The sequence below is a fragment of the Coptis chinensis genome, chromosome 2 (assembly GCF_015680905.1).
Source record: "Coptis chinensis isolate HL-2020 chromosome 2, ASM1568090v1, whole genome shotgun sequence".
NCBI classification, from domain to species: domain Eukaryota; kingdom Viridiplantae; phylum Streptophyta; class Magnoliopsida; order Ranunculales; family Ranunculaceae; genus Coptis; species Coptis chinensis.
The window spans coordinates 88,202,364-88,221,871 of NC_141457.1; positions in this window are offsets into that span (position 1 = coordinate 88,202,364).

Below are 19,508 nucleotides of genomic sequence, written 5' to 3' on the forward strand. Positions count from 1 at the left end.
GAAAACACATTGTATCCCTCGCTCACTTCCTCTCAATGTATTTCTTCCTTCGCCTTTTTGGGGCTATGGAAGGTACTGCCTTGCCCAAAGCTACCAAAGAAACTGGAACCCTTGAAAGAACATGGATTTCAACCAAGGTGCCAGCACAAGAAGAGATTTTTTTACCACAGATGTTAATAATCATCGGTCGGAAAGTCATTTAGACCCTTTTTTCCTCTATTATCTTATGTTGAGGTCCCGGTATCCAATCTCATAGGGTATAGGTTCTGGTCTAAGCCTGAACTGCTTAATCCCACGGGAGAGAGTATGTGCATGAGTTTAAGGTACTTCATCCTCACAGGACACACTCTTCGTATCCCTCTTATTGAGTGAGGACTTATTTGATTCGATTGGCCTTTTTACCCGAAAATACGGAATAAATGGCTTTTATGCGTATGCTCCTACACCAGTTACTACAACAGCCAATATACTTTTTTCTTTATTTCCTTACTTTACTTTGGTTCAAAAACTAGTGGAGCTAGGAGATTCGGTTGTTTAACCTGAGGCAATGAAATTGTTGCGATGGAAGGTCGCTCCCTTTGCTTGTATTCCTCGGTCTCGCCGCTTTCTCTCGATTGATCGGGATCGGTTCATTATGCAGTGCGTGTGCGGTTTTAGTGCCTCTTACCGCCCTATCTCTAGGATTATGTGACTGGTCTCGCTGACTTAACCGCTGACAAATGCATTTTTTCTTCTATGTAAGGATGGATGATAATGGGTTTCGCCATCCTCATAGCCGAAAAGCCGATCTACTCTCTCCACAAAGGTGTACAATCCGGTAAAATCTGTGGTTCTTTAAGTTCATTCACTGTTCTTACTTTCTCTAATCATTTCTTCCATTATGATATAATGAGCATGGGTTTACTAAAAAGGAGAAGCCACTTAGACGAAAAGAAAGAAGAAAGAAAGTCACTTTCGACTCACTAAAGGCTGCGGATCTGCGGGGAGAAATAGAGCTCGTTGAATCCGTGGATATAGACCGCAGAAACCTCTATGTTCATCTGCTTGACTTGTAGTTGCCCTTCTCTTGCTTGGCCTGAATGCAAGAAGTAGTTGAATCGATCTATCGAGTTGAAGCGGCAGCCAGTTGATTAAGTTTCATCAAGAATGAGGGGGAATTTCATTGCAATTACTAGGTGTCCACGGCACTTTGGTACCGTCAAGTTCGGTTAAATCGGGGTCTCAATTCATCGTTTATGAAGTCTCTCTCTCTATTGATTGATCTACTGAATCCAACGGCTTGAAGGCTTCAACCGAGCAATCGGACTATAGGCTTGCTTGGTTTAGTCGATCAAACGTTCAATCTATCTATCATTCATACTTTATCGAGATATTGGGTTGGTCACGAGAGGGGTTTTACTACTTTCGACTAAAAGGGAAGGATAGAAAACGCCACTTGACCCTAAGGGACTACAGAGAGCTGTGTCGCTAGCCTTAAAAAAGAATGCGATAGGTTTCATGGTTCGGGAGATGCAATAGAGCGAGTTTCAGCGGTTGATCTAGTTTCATCGATTATCTAGTTGAAGCGGATTCGTGATTGATGAAAGAAACCAAAGCAAGGAAGGCAGTCCTTGGCTTACGAATGGCCCCATATCCCGGCTAGTCAAGATATACACAGTTCTGTCACAGTATAGACACAGTTGCAACAAACTATGTTACATCCGCAGTATAGACACGATTGCAACAAACTATGTTACATCACGCGGATAGACCGCGATTGCAACAAACCGCGTGTCTCTAACATAACACACCCTCCATAACATAACACACCCTCCACACAGTTGCAACAAACCATTTTCCTTTTTCATTATAGCAGCAGAACCTTCTGTTTGTTTACTTTTAAGCGAGTTCTAATAATAACTTCTACTACAATTGTGATTGACGCATAGACTCACACAATTTACACCCAAAAGTATATCATCCATCTTTATCGTAGGGGATTGTTCATGCTGTCTAGAACCTAGGAGGTCATGGTTCAAGTCAGAGTCTCTATATGCTAGTGGTTGCTAGTTCCTATGGACTTACAAATTCTCATTAGGAGTTACAAACTTTTCAGGCACTTGTTAGAATATGCAATCTATACTCTTGATCTTGGATTATCCATCAAATACTCTTCACAATCAGTCTAAGGAATGGTACCAGAAGTATCACCAGATACTTCACAATCTAAGGAATCGCACAATACTTCACAATCAGCCACTATCACCAGACAATACACCACCCCAAGTGAACACTGGTACCAGAAGTATAGACACACCTGCATGGTTGTCATTTTTTATATGAATCAACTAGTATCAATAATAGAAAATCCAATTTAAGATGCATCTTGAAGAAAATACTCATATCGACTAAGGAAGGGGCACCTCTCGCCCATTCTAAGAAAATACTCATAATCCAATTCAAGGCCAATAAGCGTAAAGGCAAGTATGGCAATTCATATCAATAGTAGGGGAATGAGAGACAAAGACCAACACTAAATCAGATATGCCCGTAAATGCTTAATCTTTTTAAAAAGTACAAGGTATCAATGTTCTATACTATTCTAAAAGTTGGCTACTATTTAGGAAAACCTCCTTAACTAGCAGCACCTATTTTAGAGAGGAAGTAGCAACTGCTATCTAGCAAGCGTCTAGACTCGTGAGACTCGCCCCCAGACTATGACTAAAGAGACTACCAAATTACTACCCACACCCACACCCAAGAGAAAAATCCAAGATAAAGTAATAGCACATGGGCTGAGGTTTTTAGGATGAAGGCGTTAGGAAGTATCGAGGAAGATAGAATGCTTGTTAACCAGAAATGAATACAATTATCCAAAACCAATCAAACTAACAAAAATAAGTTATCCTAACCTAAAATTTTGGTGTCAGTCTTGACTTCACAAATCTTTCCCAATCTTCCTATCTAATATTTTTCTCGTGTTTTTTAGGCGGCTTCAAAAGCATTTCAGGTTGGTCTTTGTAGGGAGTGATATAGTACCTAGTCAACCGACTCTTGAATTCTTTCCATTTCTCACCAATATCTGAGACAACACCCTTCTTTTCGTCTTCTGTCAAGCTGAATTTGGCCTATAAAATAAGAATAAGCTATAAAGTTACAATAAACTAAGACTAATTAGACAATTAATATTACAATTGGAGCTATTTACCTTTATACTATCCCATAACAAGTCTCTCACTTCATCTCCGACAGCATGCCAATTTTCATAATCAACAATAGAGATTCGGGACTCCGCTAACAAACCTGAGTAGCTTGCCAAATCCTTTCCGCCCTTCCTATCGTTGACCATCTTCATTGTATTGAACATTCAATAGTTCACCCTCTCTCATTTTGTTATCTTTTGCATTGAACTGCTCCTCTTCCCCGTCCTTTCTACACTTGAAGCTTGTGTATTGTTAACTTCCATTGGTGTATCGGAAGTCTCGTCAACTCCCATATCTGAATCGAATCGAGAATTCTCTCTCGGATCCATGCTTTGATTTCCTATATACCAAGTATAGACATGAAGACTTGAACCAATAATAACATATGAAATAAGCTAGGTATCAATAACTTGGACAATATTAATTAAACAATAATAAGACAAATGATCATCCATAACATGAATTAAAGTATTAAGGCAAATATAAATATCAAAGTAGGTAATGCAATTCACATTTAATAACAATATTCAATAGTCAAATAATAAAGGAACAAACTTGTTCAAACATCTCCATAGAAAGGAAAAAATCATAACATGCTCTAACTTAATCGTTTGAGGTAGGGTCGACATAAGTCCCTCACAATCTACACGCCAAGATAAGATGATCTTGATGCACCTGAACTAAGGGAGTCAACATCTGGAAATACTTTACTACTTGTATGATCTAGCTCATCCTCATTCCCTTCCTCAAGGTAGTCTCTTTCAGGAGTCCTCAAAGCTATTGGCCATTTTAGATTGAGTTGGTCAGGTACATAAAAGACTTGCTTAGCCTGAGAGGCCATCACAAAAGGGTCTTCCTTATGTCCAATTCTACCAAGGTCAACAGAAGTGAAACCCAAATCATCTACTTTGATGCCATTTCTGTTGTCAACCCAAATCCACACTTAAATCTTTGGACTTTGAGTACCGGATAGTCGAAAGCAGACCATATCTCGGTTATAACACCGTAGTAACCCATTTCAAAACAACGGGGTTCTTATCCTTTGCACTAGAAATTTGCCTTTGTTGTTAAGCCATTAAACCTACACCACTGTTTTGGTTTACTAGTGAAGCTTCATGATCCTTCGTATGAAAATGGTATCCACCAATAACATAGCCTGAACACTTTAGAACGTCTCGACGAGGTCCTTGAGCTATAACTTTCAGGGTGTTTGAAAGTTTGTTACTGGTAGCTGCTGCCTCCTCATTAACCTGATTATCCAAGTTATCCAAGAATCTTAGTCGAATTTAGCAAAGTTGTATTAGATGTAAAATAATTTCAGATAATCTTACCCTTTGACAAATCCAATAAATGAATGTGCGAGTGTGCTCATCTTGATACCATTTGGCTGACTTACGAGGATAAGTAAGATTTAGGTGTTCCATATGCTTCCTATCAAGTTAGGAAAAAAGCTTGGTCACCATTATCTGTCTAGGTGAAATAAGGAAAAACAAAATTCTATACTAACGCACTCGATATAAGGTTGAACGTCATTAGTGTTTGCCAAAACACATTGATGAGCTTGCTCCCAAGTCTTCTCGTCGACTTCAACAACATTCATACCACCAAGAGGCTTTCCATAAGAAATTGTATTTTCTTTCTCCGTATCATTAGTATCCATGTTTCTAACTGATGGGACTCCCACTGCATTCACTCCAGATAAATACTCGCTAAGAAACTCAACAGCTTCTTCAAGGATATAATTTTCAGCAATGCATCCTTCTGGACGATTTTGATTCCGCACGTAACCCTTTAGTATTTTCATGAACCTAATATTCAAAAAGTGACAAAAGAAGATAAAATAAAAACAAACAAACAATCAAATTGATGAAGCTTTACTGAATTATTGAAAGTAGTTAATTCAATTTTTTGTGTACTTGCCTCTCAAATGGATACATCCAACGAAAGAATACTGGCCCACAAAGCTCAACCTCCCTTATAAGATGAACAGATAGATGCACCATGATGTCAAAGAACGATGGTGGAAAGTACATTTCAAAGACATAAAGTGAGGACCAAATTGTCTTGAATTTCCTTTAATTTGGACACATCCACTACTTTGGTGCAAAGAGAGTTGAAAAAGAAACACAACCGAGTGATGGTATACCTCACGTGCTTTGGCAACACTGATCGTATCGCCACAGGAAGAAGTTGCTGCATCAATATGTGACAGTCATGAGACTTGAGACCATACACTTTTAAATCTTGCATCGACACGCAGTGTCTAAAATGTGAAGAATATCCATCTGGCACTTTGAGTTCACGCAACGTGTTGCATACTGTTTCTTTCTCAGCTCTAGATAACGTATGACATGCTGGTGGAAGATAAGTCCTATTTCCCCTTTTCTCTGGTGCTAGTTCCTTCCTCATGTCCATTTCTAAGAGGTCTAGGTGACTTTTGAGGTCATCTTTTGTCTTGTACTTAATGTTAAGTAGTGTGCCGATGATGCTATCACAAATATTTTTCTCAATATGCATGACATCCAAATTGTGTCGCACAAGCAAGAATTCCCAATATTCAAGCTCAAAAAATATGGATCTCTTCTTCCAATAATTACCACTTTCATTCTCATCAGAAGTGCTAGGCTGCTTCTCTCGTGTTTGTGACTCTTCATTGGATGCCTTTGACTTCTTTCTTGATCTTTTTGGCTTTGGAATCACCAGCTTTGGTTTCCCCCATCTAACCTTCATCCCTTTGAGCTTCTCTGAAATCACCTCTCCAGTTAACGGGTCCGGATGTGATCTTAACTCTTGCTAACCATTAAATGCCTTCCTTTGCCTTCGATAACGATGATTTTTTGGAAGGAACTTTCTATGGGACTGATATATGTTTTTATTCGAGTGTTTCAATCTTGTAGAATCAGTTTTCTCACCGCATATTGGACAAGCAAGATATCCCTTGACACTACACCCAGCTAAATTTCCAAGAGCAGGAAAAATCATTGATCGTCCCACGATTAGAACAACCCTTAATGTAAAAGATTCTTGCTTGTAGGCATCATAAACCTCCACACCAGATTCCAAAGAGCCTCAGAAATCTTCAATTAAAGGTCTAAGGTAAACATCAATATCATTACCAGGTTGTCGGGGACCTGATATCAACATTGTCAGCATCAAAAATTTTCTCTTCATACATAACCATGGCGGAAGATTGTAAGTGATCAACATAACCGGCCAGCAACTATGCCTAGAGCTGAGATGACTATGTGGATTGATCCCATCTGTCGAAAAGAGCAAGTCGCAGATTTCTTGAATCTTCAGCGAACTCTGGCCACCTTTTATCAACCTCTTTCCATGCTGGAGAATCTGTTGGATGACACATTTGACCATTAACTTCTACTCTTCTATCTGCATGCCATACCAAATCCTTTAATGTCTGAGCGGATTGAAACATCTTTGCAAACCTTGGAGAGGCGGAAAGTACCACAAAACTTTCGCGCAGCGCTTTACCCTTCTTTTCTTGATATCTCGACGTTCCACAAGTTGGACAACTAGTTAAATCCTTGTACTCATCTCCTCTGTAAAGTATGCAATCATTGGGACATGCATGTATTTTTTGAACTTCCATTCCAAACGTAGACAAAATATTTCTAGCTTTGGTCATGGATTGTGGCACTTCGTTATTATCCGGCAACATTTTTCCCAACACCTTCAATAGCTTGGTAAAACTCGTGTCTGACCACCCACTACTGGCTTTCAAGTTGAACAATTCCACAAGGGATGATAACTTTGTATAGCTTTTGCAACCTTTGTACAAAGGTTTCTCAGCATCTTCAAGCAATTTACAAAGCTTTTCAGGATTCCCTGTGAAGCTCTCATATGCATCATTAACCATTCTAACCGTGTCCCCAAAATCACATGGGGTTTCCATATCAAAGTCTTGACATGGAGGTTCATGCTTGTTGACACTTCGGGACTTTCCACATCGTGAGGCTTTTCCCCATGCCATATCCACGTTTTGTAACTTTTTTCAAAACCAACATGAAACAGATGATCCCTAATATCGTCCAAACTCTGATGCAAGTGGTTCCCACAATTAAGGCATGGGCATCTTATGAAATTAAGATTGTCTGGGCCTGCATGCTCTCCAGCACATTTTATAAAATACTTGACCCCTTCCTCGTATTCATCAGACAGTATATCCATAGACATCCAAGGCTTATCCATACTCAATGTCAGAAATTCAATACACAAGTACTACATACACATGGAAAAAAAAATGTGATTAAGCAAGATAAAATCACACAATTCATAGATTTTGGCTCAATCTGGTGGTTGAAGCAAATAAAAACATGCAATATAACCTTGTACTAATCAACCTAAGGTGCCAAAAGTGTAGCGTGGGAATGGATTTAGGCGTATGAATGGGGAAATTCCTACTTTCCTTACATGTGCCCGGCCAGCCACCTAGATACTTGGTAGAATAAAATGAAATAGCTAAGTGTAGCATTAAGATTAGGGTCTTGATATCAGAAATTCCTAGATCATAATATTCAAGACTTAACTTTGCAAAAAGACACACACACAATCAACAAATTGAAAGCTAGTAATCTTTTTACCGTTGAGTGTTTATCTATTTGTCAGCTCAAATCACGATCAGCCAAGCGTTCCTGCCCAATATATCAATCAACAATAAGCAAACTTGCAAACTAATAGTAAAACAACAGGCATAAGAGCTTCTAAAATCAGTTTATGTAACGAGAACGATCTCCATCTCTTACTCATTCACCAAACACCTTAAGCCACTAAAATACCGCCACCAAGGCGGCGAGATTACTTTACTTTTACTTGTCAACTTATCATAATACACCTGAAAGGAAAAACTTTTCCAAAGAAGAGTGGGAAACTTTCACAAGAGACTCAACCGTAAAAGCATTGGAAGAGCTGGGTCTCTTCTCCGACTTCAACAAATGGGTCAGACGGAATGCTGAAAGGATCACCCTAGCACCACCCAGAAACCAGGGTTCTGAAAAACGCTCAAGGTGGCTCCCATGGTTTTTAAGCAGTTAGGTCTCTTTTTGGAAACGCTAAAAAAATGCTTCGAATTGATCTCCAACTTTTCCACTGGATACCTATCCCGATCTTTGATGTCATATTTAAGGTGAGTTCAAATTACGAGAATCGTGCAAAATTTTCAATTTCTTTGTGTAATTTGAGTTCATTGGTTGGGTTGTAGTGTACATGTACACACTCGATGGATATCTAAGCCGCTTTCAACCCAAGTGATCAGAATCCGTGATATCTAGCCTCATCGAACAAATACAGAGTTTCCTTTTACACTAAAATCCCCAAATTTTGCAAAGAAAAATTGCAATTTCTTATTTTTTTTGTGAACCCTATCAACAGCTACCAATGATATAAAGCAAAAACAATTACTTTACAGCCAAAATTGAATTTAAATAGAGCAAAAAACAATACCTGATAGCCGAAATTTAGGAAAGCTGTAGAATAAAATCACTACTATTCTCGGCCGCTTTCTTGATTTATAAGAGACCCGATAGAAGTTGAAGAAGAACACTAGTGGACGATAGAAGTTGAAGAAAAAAGAGAGACCGAGAGAAGTTTAGAGAGTCTGAAGTTAGCAGTTTAGAGAGAGTTTTGGAAGTTGAAAAGACTAAGTTTGAGCGCGAGACGGTTTTTGGCCCTACTTTCTAATATTAATTTTTCGCGTGGGGTTTTGGTAGACCGACTTTGTCCACGGTATGCTTATTTTTTTGCAGACATTAGCCACCTTTTTTGTTCACATCGTGGGGTATATGAACATCAAAATACAAATTAGGTGATATTGGTTTGTTCCGTGGTATATGACATACTATAAACCACTGTTTTACGAGACTAGTGGCTTTTGCTTGTACCGAAATTAGAAAAGTTTTTCTTACCATGGCATATGCCTATTAGCCACTGTTATTAGAGAAACAGTGGTATATGCGCTTTGACCTACCGTGGCTAACGAGCATTTATGTAGTAGAATTAGTTCAATGCAGTTGCATCCAATTTCTGATTTCTCGTTAATTATTCTTTGTGGTTAGTTCAATATATTTACATCCAATTTCCAATTTTCTGTTAATTGTCCTTTGAAGTCAGTTCAATGCATTTACATCCAGTTTTTTTATTTTCCGTTAATTATTCTGTGAAATTAGTTTAATGCATTTGCATCCAGTTTTCGATTTATCGTTTATTATTTGATAAGGTTGCATTTGCATATAGTTTCTGATTTCCAAGTAATTATTGTTTGAGGTTAGTTCAATGAATTTGCATCTAGTTTCCGATTTCCCGTTAATTATTTCTTGAGTTTAGTTCAATGCATTTGCATCCAAATTTTATTTTTGAGATTAGTTCAAGTGTAGTTGCATCCGGTTTTTGATTTCCTGTTAATTATTCTTTAAGATTAGTTCCATGCATTTGCATCCTGTTTTCAATTTATAATTAATTTTTCTTTAAGGTTAGTTCAATATAGTTACATCTAGTTTCTGATTTCCCGTTAATTTAATCTTTGAAGGTTAGTTCAATGCATCTGCATCCAATTTCCGATTTTTCAACAATTATTTTTATGTTAGTTTGATGTATTTGCATCCAAGTTTTGATTTTCAGTTAATTATTCTTTGATGTTAGTTTAATGCAGTTGTATCCATATTCCAATTTTCTATTAATTACTTTTTAAGATTAGTTTAATGTTTGCATTTGTATCCAGTTTTTATTTCCGTTAAATATTATTTGAGGTTTATTCATGCATTTACATCCAAAGTGTTTGGTTCCCCATTAATTGTTCTTTGTCATTAGTTTCATTAAGTATTATATATATTTTAAAAATATTTGTCATTATTGCTTTGTCGCTATTTTATTTATTTTTTTCCATTTTATATTATATATTTTGTGATGTTATTTTTGTATATTTTAATTTTCCACATGTAATTTGTTTTGGTTTGATATATAATTTAATTTTATGTATTTAATTTGTTTTTTTGTTTGGTATATAATTTATTTAAGCCCAACGTCCCACTTTTAACTAAATCTCGTTATTCCACTGAATATATATATATATATATATATATATATATATATATATATATATATATATGGAAGAAATTACATTATTGTGTTGAAAAATTATAAATGCATAAATTTAATTGGAATACGTCAGAATTATTGTGTCTAGAATTGTGATTTTGGAATCTTTAACTAAGAATAAATGTCTAAATCCCACAATGAATGACGCATCAAATTGAAAAGGTTTTAGAAAAATTGTTTTCGGTGAAAACTATTGTTTTTAGCAATTTAGTTTTTTGTCTCATTTTTTTTTTTTTTTTTTTTTGTAATTAGCTATATTGTTAAGAAAAAGTTTGAGACTCTGTAAAACTCTAGATGAGATTGTTTTTTCGTAATTAGCTATAGTGTTTAGGAAAAGTTAGAGACTCTGTGAAACTCTAGATGGGATTGTTTCCTTATTTATATCATATTTTTTTTATAATTAGTAATAGAGTTTAGAAAAAACTGGAGTCTTTGTGAGTACTCCAAAAAATAGATTGGTGAGGGTACAGCTGTAATATATATTTAAAAATAAAGATAAATATTTGTTTCCTATTTTATCTCCTATTTTTTCTTAATTAGCTATGACACGTGGACACTCTAGAAACGCTTCTTCAATTGAAAAGGGTAGAGCTATAATATATACTAGATTTTGGACTCGGGCATACGCCCGGGATCTATTAAATATTTTGTGTGTCGAAAAGGCTTTACAAAATATCTCACAAATTTTCGAATCATAATATATTTTTATTGAAAATAAATCGAAATACATTAATGAACAGCGATTATGGTGCATAAGTACTTGAAAACTAAAGGATCAAATTGAGATAGCTTCTTCACTTTGTGGTTTAGGATATTAATCTGTAATTTTCAAATTGAATTATCTTAAACTCGATCTAACTTGTATAATAGTTTTTTTAGATTTATGGTGATTTAGTGGTAAATCATCACCGCCGGGTTTACTTACGCACAAATTTGTACAAATTACTAAAACATGAATATCTATCAAATCACTAAAACAAATTGATTGTTTTATCCTATCCTCAAATAATACACTACTCCCACTTGAAAAGATTTATCACATGAACGTGTTCTCTACGATGAATTGATGAATACAAAAAAAAATCTCTTTTTAAGAAAATGCGTTCACCTACTTAAAATACTCTCCCAAATATTTTCTCTTTTTCTATGTGATTGTTTGTATACATGCAAAATATACTTATTCAATTCCAATATGAATAACAGAGAAGATCATGTCGTTATAAATGTATTGTTTATAAATGAAATTAGTTAAGTATACTTAAGGTTTTGCTTACCAAGTGCCAAATACAATTTTACTTTTGAGTTCATTTGTGTTTCCCGATGATATCCGAATACAAAATCTAAATTGTTGTAGTCAACAAATTTCAGGTATATATGAAAGGGTTGTGTGAATAACATTTTGAGTGTTCTAATTCGGTATATCTTACATAATCCTTAGAGAATGTGGAGAACCATTGGAAGCTGATTTTACACCTTATAATAAGTTATTAACTGGAAAATATGTAGTGTTTTTGAGACCACGTTAAGGATATATTCGAAATAAGTCGGTGTTTTATCATAGACACTAAAAGTGTATGATTTGTAATAGGGAATTAGCTTCTACAAATCACCTATTTTTTTAGCAATTTTTTTTATTTGATCAAATATATAAGAATTGGAATACTAAAAGTGTTTGATTCATAATAAGTTACTTTCTACAAATCACCTATTTTTTAGCAATTTTTTTTTATTTGATAAAATATATAAAAATTGAAAATTAACTCAAACTCTCCAAATATAAAATTGAAAATTAACTCAAACTCTCCAAATATAAGAATTAAAATACAAATCAAACTTTATAAAGAGATTATATGTATGTGGGATTATAGGCTATTAGAAAAGACTATCTTTTCATATTGTAGGACATATAAGAGAGAAAAATGATAACTCTCATATTAGAGTGCCACATAGGAGAGAAAATCCTCCATTGGAAGTCTCTCGCTTTAATATATATATATATATATATATATATATATATATATATATATATATATATAAAAGATAACCCGATAAGAAATTGAAACCGGATTGGAACCAACTTAATTAATAGGTATAGATCCTAGTTTTCTTTAAAAAAAAAAAAAAAAAAAAAAACAACAACAACAACAACAACAATTAAATAGAAACCATTAAAAAATATAAATGAAATCGGTAAAAACGAACTGAAACCCACCCATAAACACCGTACCCCTACAAATACAAATGGGGCGATTTGAATTTGTATATAAATATTTGAAAGAATAGGTCAATTTTTTTTTTGTTTTTATTTTATTTATTTGTAATTTAGAATAGACCAAGTGGATGCCAAAATCATGAGTTCAAAGTTGAAACAATAAAAATTAAAAAGTGATTTTTACAAATTTGGCTCAATCAATTTAAAACCTGAAGAAAAAAGTTTAAGCATGAAGAAGAAGAATCCTAGTAGAACTACTAGTCTGAAATTCTGACTCTGACTTCGATCATCCTTCTAAACACGAATATCCATACAACCCGTTTGGGTAGACAGGCCCACAACAATTAGCCCTCTTCCAGACTTCCAGATGCGGGATAGCCGTATAGAATGAGATGATAATTGGGGAAAATAAAGTGGCATGAGTTTGGGTACGATGGTAGTCTGAGCCTCTGAAGGGCAAAACTTGTGTAAAAGTCAAAATTCACCAATATCACGTTTTCGACCTACTATGCGACTGTTTGGATAATGACACTCAGGGGTCAGGGGTGTGTCTTGATGTGTATCAATGAGTATCAGTTGTTTATAAAAATAATAATCTAAATCTATTATTGCACAGTGGGCGAAAAATGCTCATATGTGATTTCAGGAGGCCACGTCAGTAATATTTTCACTTAAGGACACATTTTTAATTACTATCTAGGACATGTTCATCGGTTATTACATATAAGTCCTCAATCCCAGATAATTCAGTCGTAGGATTCTCTCGAGATCGTGCAGATGATTTCAAGGTACATAAAACAATTAGACGCCACTTTAAAAAAGGATTCGTGATAAAACTACGAGTCATAGAAACACAAAATTGATTCTAAAACTAAAAATCCTTCTAGTCCTTCAAAGTTTAAGCTATGAATCCTAGAACAACAAAAAACCTTCTAATAGTCCGCAAAATAAAAAACACCCAAAAGACCAAATTCCCACGAGTTCTCAACCGCCAAGATTGAAGAACTCACGGTTGACGAAGAAAGAACCAATTTAATCAGTCAATTGTCTATTCTTTAATTTTTGGGGAGTTCTCAACCGCCAAGATTGAAGAACTCACGATTGACGAAGAAAGAAGCAATTTAATCAGTCCATTGTCTATTCTTTAATTTTTGGGGTTTTGAAATCTATTCAATCCAAACATTACTCTGGGTAACTCTTTTTTTTTTTCGCTTTATTATTTTGCTTAAAAGTTTTAACGGTCTGCAAACTTAGGTATATTTATGACTTGGGTATTGAAAGTATGTGAACATTGATGAGAGTCATGGGAAGAATCTGTTTTACTATTTTATTGCTTCGAGAGGAACCCATCCAAGGACCCCTGTTGTTCTATGGCTCAATGGTGGACACAGGTGTTCTAGCCGATGGCTTCGTGTATGAGCACGGTATTGGTTTCACTTAATTAGCACTCCGATTGATATGACTTAAATTTTCCCTGTTCCAAACATTTAATATGTTATATGTACTATGTAGAAGTTGTTTAGTTAGTTGTTGAAACAATTGATAGGAAACGCCTTATCCAAAATGTTTGGTGCAATGGGAGATTTATTTACGCCATTTCATCAACCTAGAATCTACTAAATCATTGCTTAAGTGGCTTCTTGATGGTTTGATACACTCTGTTTGCCCATTATGTTTGGGGGTGAGGTATGGTCTATGACTCTATGGGGAAGTGAATTAGTGTAATGGCACCTCCCAATATGAAATTAAGATATCTTTCTATTGTTTTGCATATACAAATGCCTTCTTAATTTCTTGTGGTCTTCCACATAGTGTCTAATTTTATATGTAATACGCTTGAATTGACTTGAATGTTTTTGGGAAGGAGGCATATCAATATCTCTGCTGCATTTTGGCAGGTCCGTTCAATTTTCAAGCAGGAAAGACTAGTGGAAGCCCATTGTGCTGCATCTTAATCCATACAGCTGGTCCAAAGTTAAAATACTTGAAAGCGAATATATAATCTTGGAATAATTGTTGCTTACAGCCATTGTTATTAGGTTAACTTTTTGTTCCTTGTGTACTTTTATTTTGAATTCAGGTTTCCAATATTATCTATCTGGATTCTCCTGCTGGTGTTGGATTGTCTTACTCTGAAAATCAAGATGATTACTATACTGGGGACATTAAGACTGCCTCTGATGCTCATACGTTTCTCCTCAAGGTACTACACAAACTTGAAAGAATGATTCATTCATGGTTTTGGATTCGATAGGAGCCTGGCCTGTACATTTCTTCCCTTTAATGTAGAATACACACCACAATGGTTGGTGTCTTACGTTTCTATTAAGGTGATTAAATTAGTGATTATGTATTTATTAAGTAGACTTGATTATCAATAAATTATAGTAAGATAAACATTAACTGGTATCTAGTAGTTATCCAGATAGATCAGTGAATGCCAATCTTTAAGTGAAGTGAATGATCTTAACATTTTAACATTAAGTTATATGAATTGAGAGTGCTTTGTACTAAGAACGATAAATTAAAGGGTCAATTTTTGTTATGATTGTTACTATTTGAATTTTTTTCTCCTCCATTGGTTTATTACTTAGATTTGTTGATGATTAGTGTTAAGTGACCATATAAATGAGAAGCAAGCAACTTCAAATATAATATAGGATTTGACACCCTTACATTGTCAAGGCCCATATAATATAAGTTATACCATATATTGTTCTTCACTAGAAGAATATAATCCCATACCCTATTGTCAGTATAAACGCATTTGGTAATCCCGCATCCCTTGCTCTCAGTGTTTCTTCTTCTCAATCAGTTTTCCAACAGAAAGGCTCAATTGCAACGCCATCATCGGTGTCGCTATAAGTACGAAAAAAGTGCTGCCAATGATCAATGGCAACGCCAATGTAGGCGCCACAAAGGCAAAAAATTGGGTCACAAAGCTAAATGAAGACGAACAATTGGCGTGCGCAAAGCTTGAAGGTTATTGCAACGCCTTGTCCCATTGCTATTACTTTATTAAGCGTTGCTAAAGTATTTTGCCAAACTAAAATGATTTTTTAAAATATTTAAACTATTTGCAGCGATTGGCGTTGCAAAATGTTCTTTTTAGTCAAGACTTTAAGCGTTGCAAAAGGGTTACTTTTAGTTGCACCCTCTGGCATCACAAAAGAAGCAAAGCATTAGCTACAGGTTTTTGTCACAAAAGCTTTAAACCATTAGCTGCGCCAAGGGCGTTGCCAAAAGTGTGTTTTTAGCTGCCCCTTGGTCTTTGTCGCAAAAGGTTTAAACCATTACCTGCATGCCAAAGGCGTTACCTTAAAAGTGTGTTTTTTAGCTATCCCCGCTAGTGGTTTTAGCCGCACCAAATGTATGCTTTCGCTGCAAATGGGTTTACTCATATATATAATAGGTATTACGTATTATTTTGAATCATTTCAATTTATATAAACCTGCCCAATACAATTTATGATTAAACTAAAAACACCGATCAAATGTATTCATTCACAATAAATTATAGCAAATATATTTCATTAATTAAGATCATCCAAAATCATTATTTGAGCATCCATACAATTAGTCTCTTCGAATATACTGAATTACAAAATCTTCAAAGCCATCAACTAAATAATATTAGTTCTTCAAAAAAATAAGATTTTGGCCAAATTCCCATAATTTGCCGATTCGAACAACATCTACCCAAGTTTTCTTTATCAATATACATGCCCACCAATCGCTAATCGATACAAACAACAAATTGGAAAGAAAAGAGACATTAGTAAGTATAATTATCCAAATTAAAATAAAATTGAAGCTAAAATGCAAGTAATCAATGCATGGGAAATATTTTTATGTGGTCAAACTAGGGTCCCATTGGATATAGGACATGCCTGTGAGACATACATTATCGGTTGTACTTTGTTGTTGCTTCCTTCCAAAGTAGCTGCAAGTACTACTTTTGGATATATATCTGCAGAGAAACAAAAAACCAAAGATCACATAATGGAGCTACTATACCCACTTTGCAATATCTCTTGGCAGAAACCCAAGTTGAATATAATATGGTCCACAAAACAATGCATTACATTTAATTAAAGAGCAATGCTTGATACCACAGTAAATTATGGTAAGTGATGATGACAAAATGCAAAGGCTGACAAAAGTCGGGCGATTGGACGTCTGTAATCATTTCGTCATGTATCAAGCATTTTGTGCGGGGTTTGTTTGTAATGAACTTAAAAATCACAATAACTTAGACATATTCTCAAAAAGAGCAAGGCATAGTAGGTAAATCCGTAAGATTTTTCCCGAGTGGATAAAAGTGCATTTTCCTAGATCATTCTTCCTTAAATTGTACCGGAAGACCAAAGATACATAGTATTCAACCATTAGACACTTGAGATATTACTTTCAAAGAACAGGCAGTATTTACTATTAATTTACCATATTTTTGTTGGATTGGACATCGATACATCAAAAGAATAATTTCCACCAAGAAAGATGAGTTGTTTAGCATGTCAACGCTTTAACTGAAATTCAACTTCCCCTTAATCACTTATAAAGAACTCTCAAAGGATACTAGAGGGGTTTGATGAAGGGAAACTTATCGGGTCGTAGCTTTGGGAAAGTCTACCAAGGGGTCTTAAGGGATGGGACGGTGGCCATCAAAGTTTTGCAGTTACAAACTTACTAGCTCCCTTAAGCCCAAGTATCTCTAGCAATAATATCTTTAACAAAATCAGGGCAAGACAACTACTACAAGAGAGAATGCATCAAACAAAATCAGGGCAAGACAACTACTAATGTTTACGTTCCTTCTACGAAAATCTACTACAAAAGAGAATGCATATGACAATTTGTGAAGACAGACTGAAAAAAAGAATGCATCAGTGCCTAGTCTGAAACTAGCTCTGAATGACTTGGACAAGGGATGGTACAAGGTTGTGTACAGAAAGCTGAGCATATGCAGGTCTAGAAGGGCGGCGAGGCAATCAAAATCACTGATCATTCTTTAAGGAAATATCATTCGTTAGGGATGCATGGCATAGCTCTGAAACTAGGATCTAATAGTTAAACCGGTTGCCTTTGCCACGCCTCTAGGCTTTACTCTCTTCACAGGTTGCTAGACACGAAACTAGCTTAGTAAATATAGAAGTACATGACTCGGGTAGCCCCGGATACTCGAACTTCGGCTGTTTGGTTGTATTTGGTCTTCCGTTTCAACGAATTTCATCCGACAAACCATCGAAAGAGCATTTTCTTATGTTCCTCGAAAGAGTGGTGACTGAAAAAAGTACTGCTCCATTTCAAGATACCAATACACACATGCGGTACCATGGAAATATGATTCTCATATAGTAACGCATGGAACATCCGTCACTACTCGGCCGAAGTACATGCGACAATCATTCCGACAAGCTACTATCAATGAGCCATCCCTTTAGTCCAATAGCTAACTTGGGTAGGACAGGATCGCCGGGGAAGCGGAAGATGCTACATTTCCGGAAGTAGAAAAGAAAGAGGAAAGGCGGTTGTGGGTTACCTTAGGCAAAAAGAAAGACAAATGGGGCATTCCTCCCTTTTACCTTAAGCTGAGACAAAGCGAGAGCACATTCTAGAAGGGAAATCCACAAACGAAGGAAAGAGAGCACTTTTGCTTCCAAACAAACATAGATCATCCCTAAGTAGACTATGTAAAGCCCTTTTGTTTGCCCCGAAAGGAGGCTGTAATCTCTTATGTTGGGCGAATGATAGAACTCACATCTCCCTCACGGCTCCATGTCATTCCAGCCGGATGAAGCAATGCAATGTAGCGGTCGGGAGAAGGAACACGAGAAAAAATAAAGCAATCACTCCAGCGGTGTAAGTAAAAATACTCCGTAGGTAGTTCTTCTTCACGTTGCTACAAAGCGTGAAATCGCTAAGGAACTCAAAAAATGGCTCGGTCCCGGGAATGACAAAAAGAATTCCAAAGCGTTTATGAAAAAGAAGCCTACTTGAAGAAAGGCTGCCAAGAGGTCTCAATCTAAGACAAGGGCGCTTACCTCAATTGTGGCATCGCCTTCATCATCCCTGGAAGGTTGATGAGCTTTTGGACAATTCGATATGGATATGGCGAACCCCATAAGCATCAAACCGCGTCAGAATGGAGTCGTCCCTAGTGCCTTTGAACGAACTTCAAGGCCTCTCTCCGCTTGAACTGCCAACCAACTCTTTTCGACTCACGAGTCATCAAAAGAACGAATGACCACTAGAGGAGGAAAGGGATTCTTTTTTAAACAAACTTTCACGGATGAGGGAAGTCTTAAGGAAGATAGGTCACCTAACCCGGGGGGGCGATGAAGTAGGTTAACAAGTTGGTTACACGGTTTTTGCGCTTTGCTTGTTGGAAGGTGAAAGGGCAATGGTAAGAGCAAGGTAGGCCATATGCATGGTGTGAGAGCCTTTAAAGAGAAGTACATTCCGGTGCTTGCTCATGAAAGGTGAATTCATGAATTGTTAGCATGGGCTTTGACAAATTCTCCTAATACATCGCCTTAGGGAGCAAAGATTCTCAACTTTGTTCAAGGTTTGGAACCCTTTGACTTTGACACATACCATGCGTCACGGAGAAAGAAGAGCAAGCTTGACATAGAGGAGCCCCGGTCCAACAAACAAGAGGCCTTTCCGAGCCCTCAAATGAGATCCACAATCCTACCCGGCTTCAACAAAGATCATTGGCCCCTAGATCGTGATGGTAAGTACCCCAACTTCCCATAACGTTTTCTAGCCCATTCGCAATTGGAAGGCAAGGGGATTGAAAAGAATTAGTTCCTTCTCCCCATCACATACCGCTATTGCTATACTCCTAGCTTCCCAACTCTCACCCGGGAACAAAGAGATGCGCCAAATCCATCCACGAGACTCAACTCGCAAACAAAGGTCCGGGCTTCACGCGGAAGGCGATCCGACCTACTTCTCTGCTCCTGGGGCTTAAATAAAGCAAAAAGGGAGCTATTGGGGTTAGA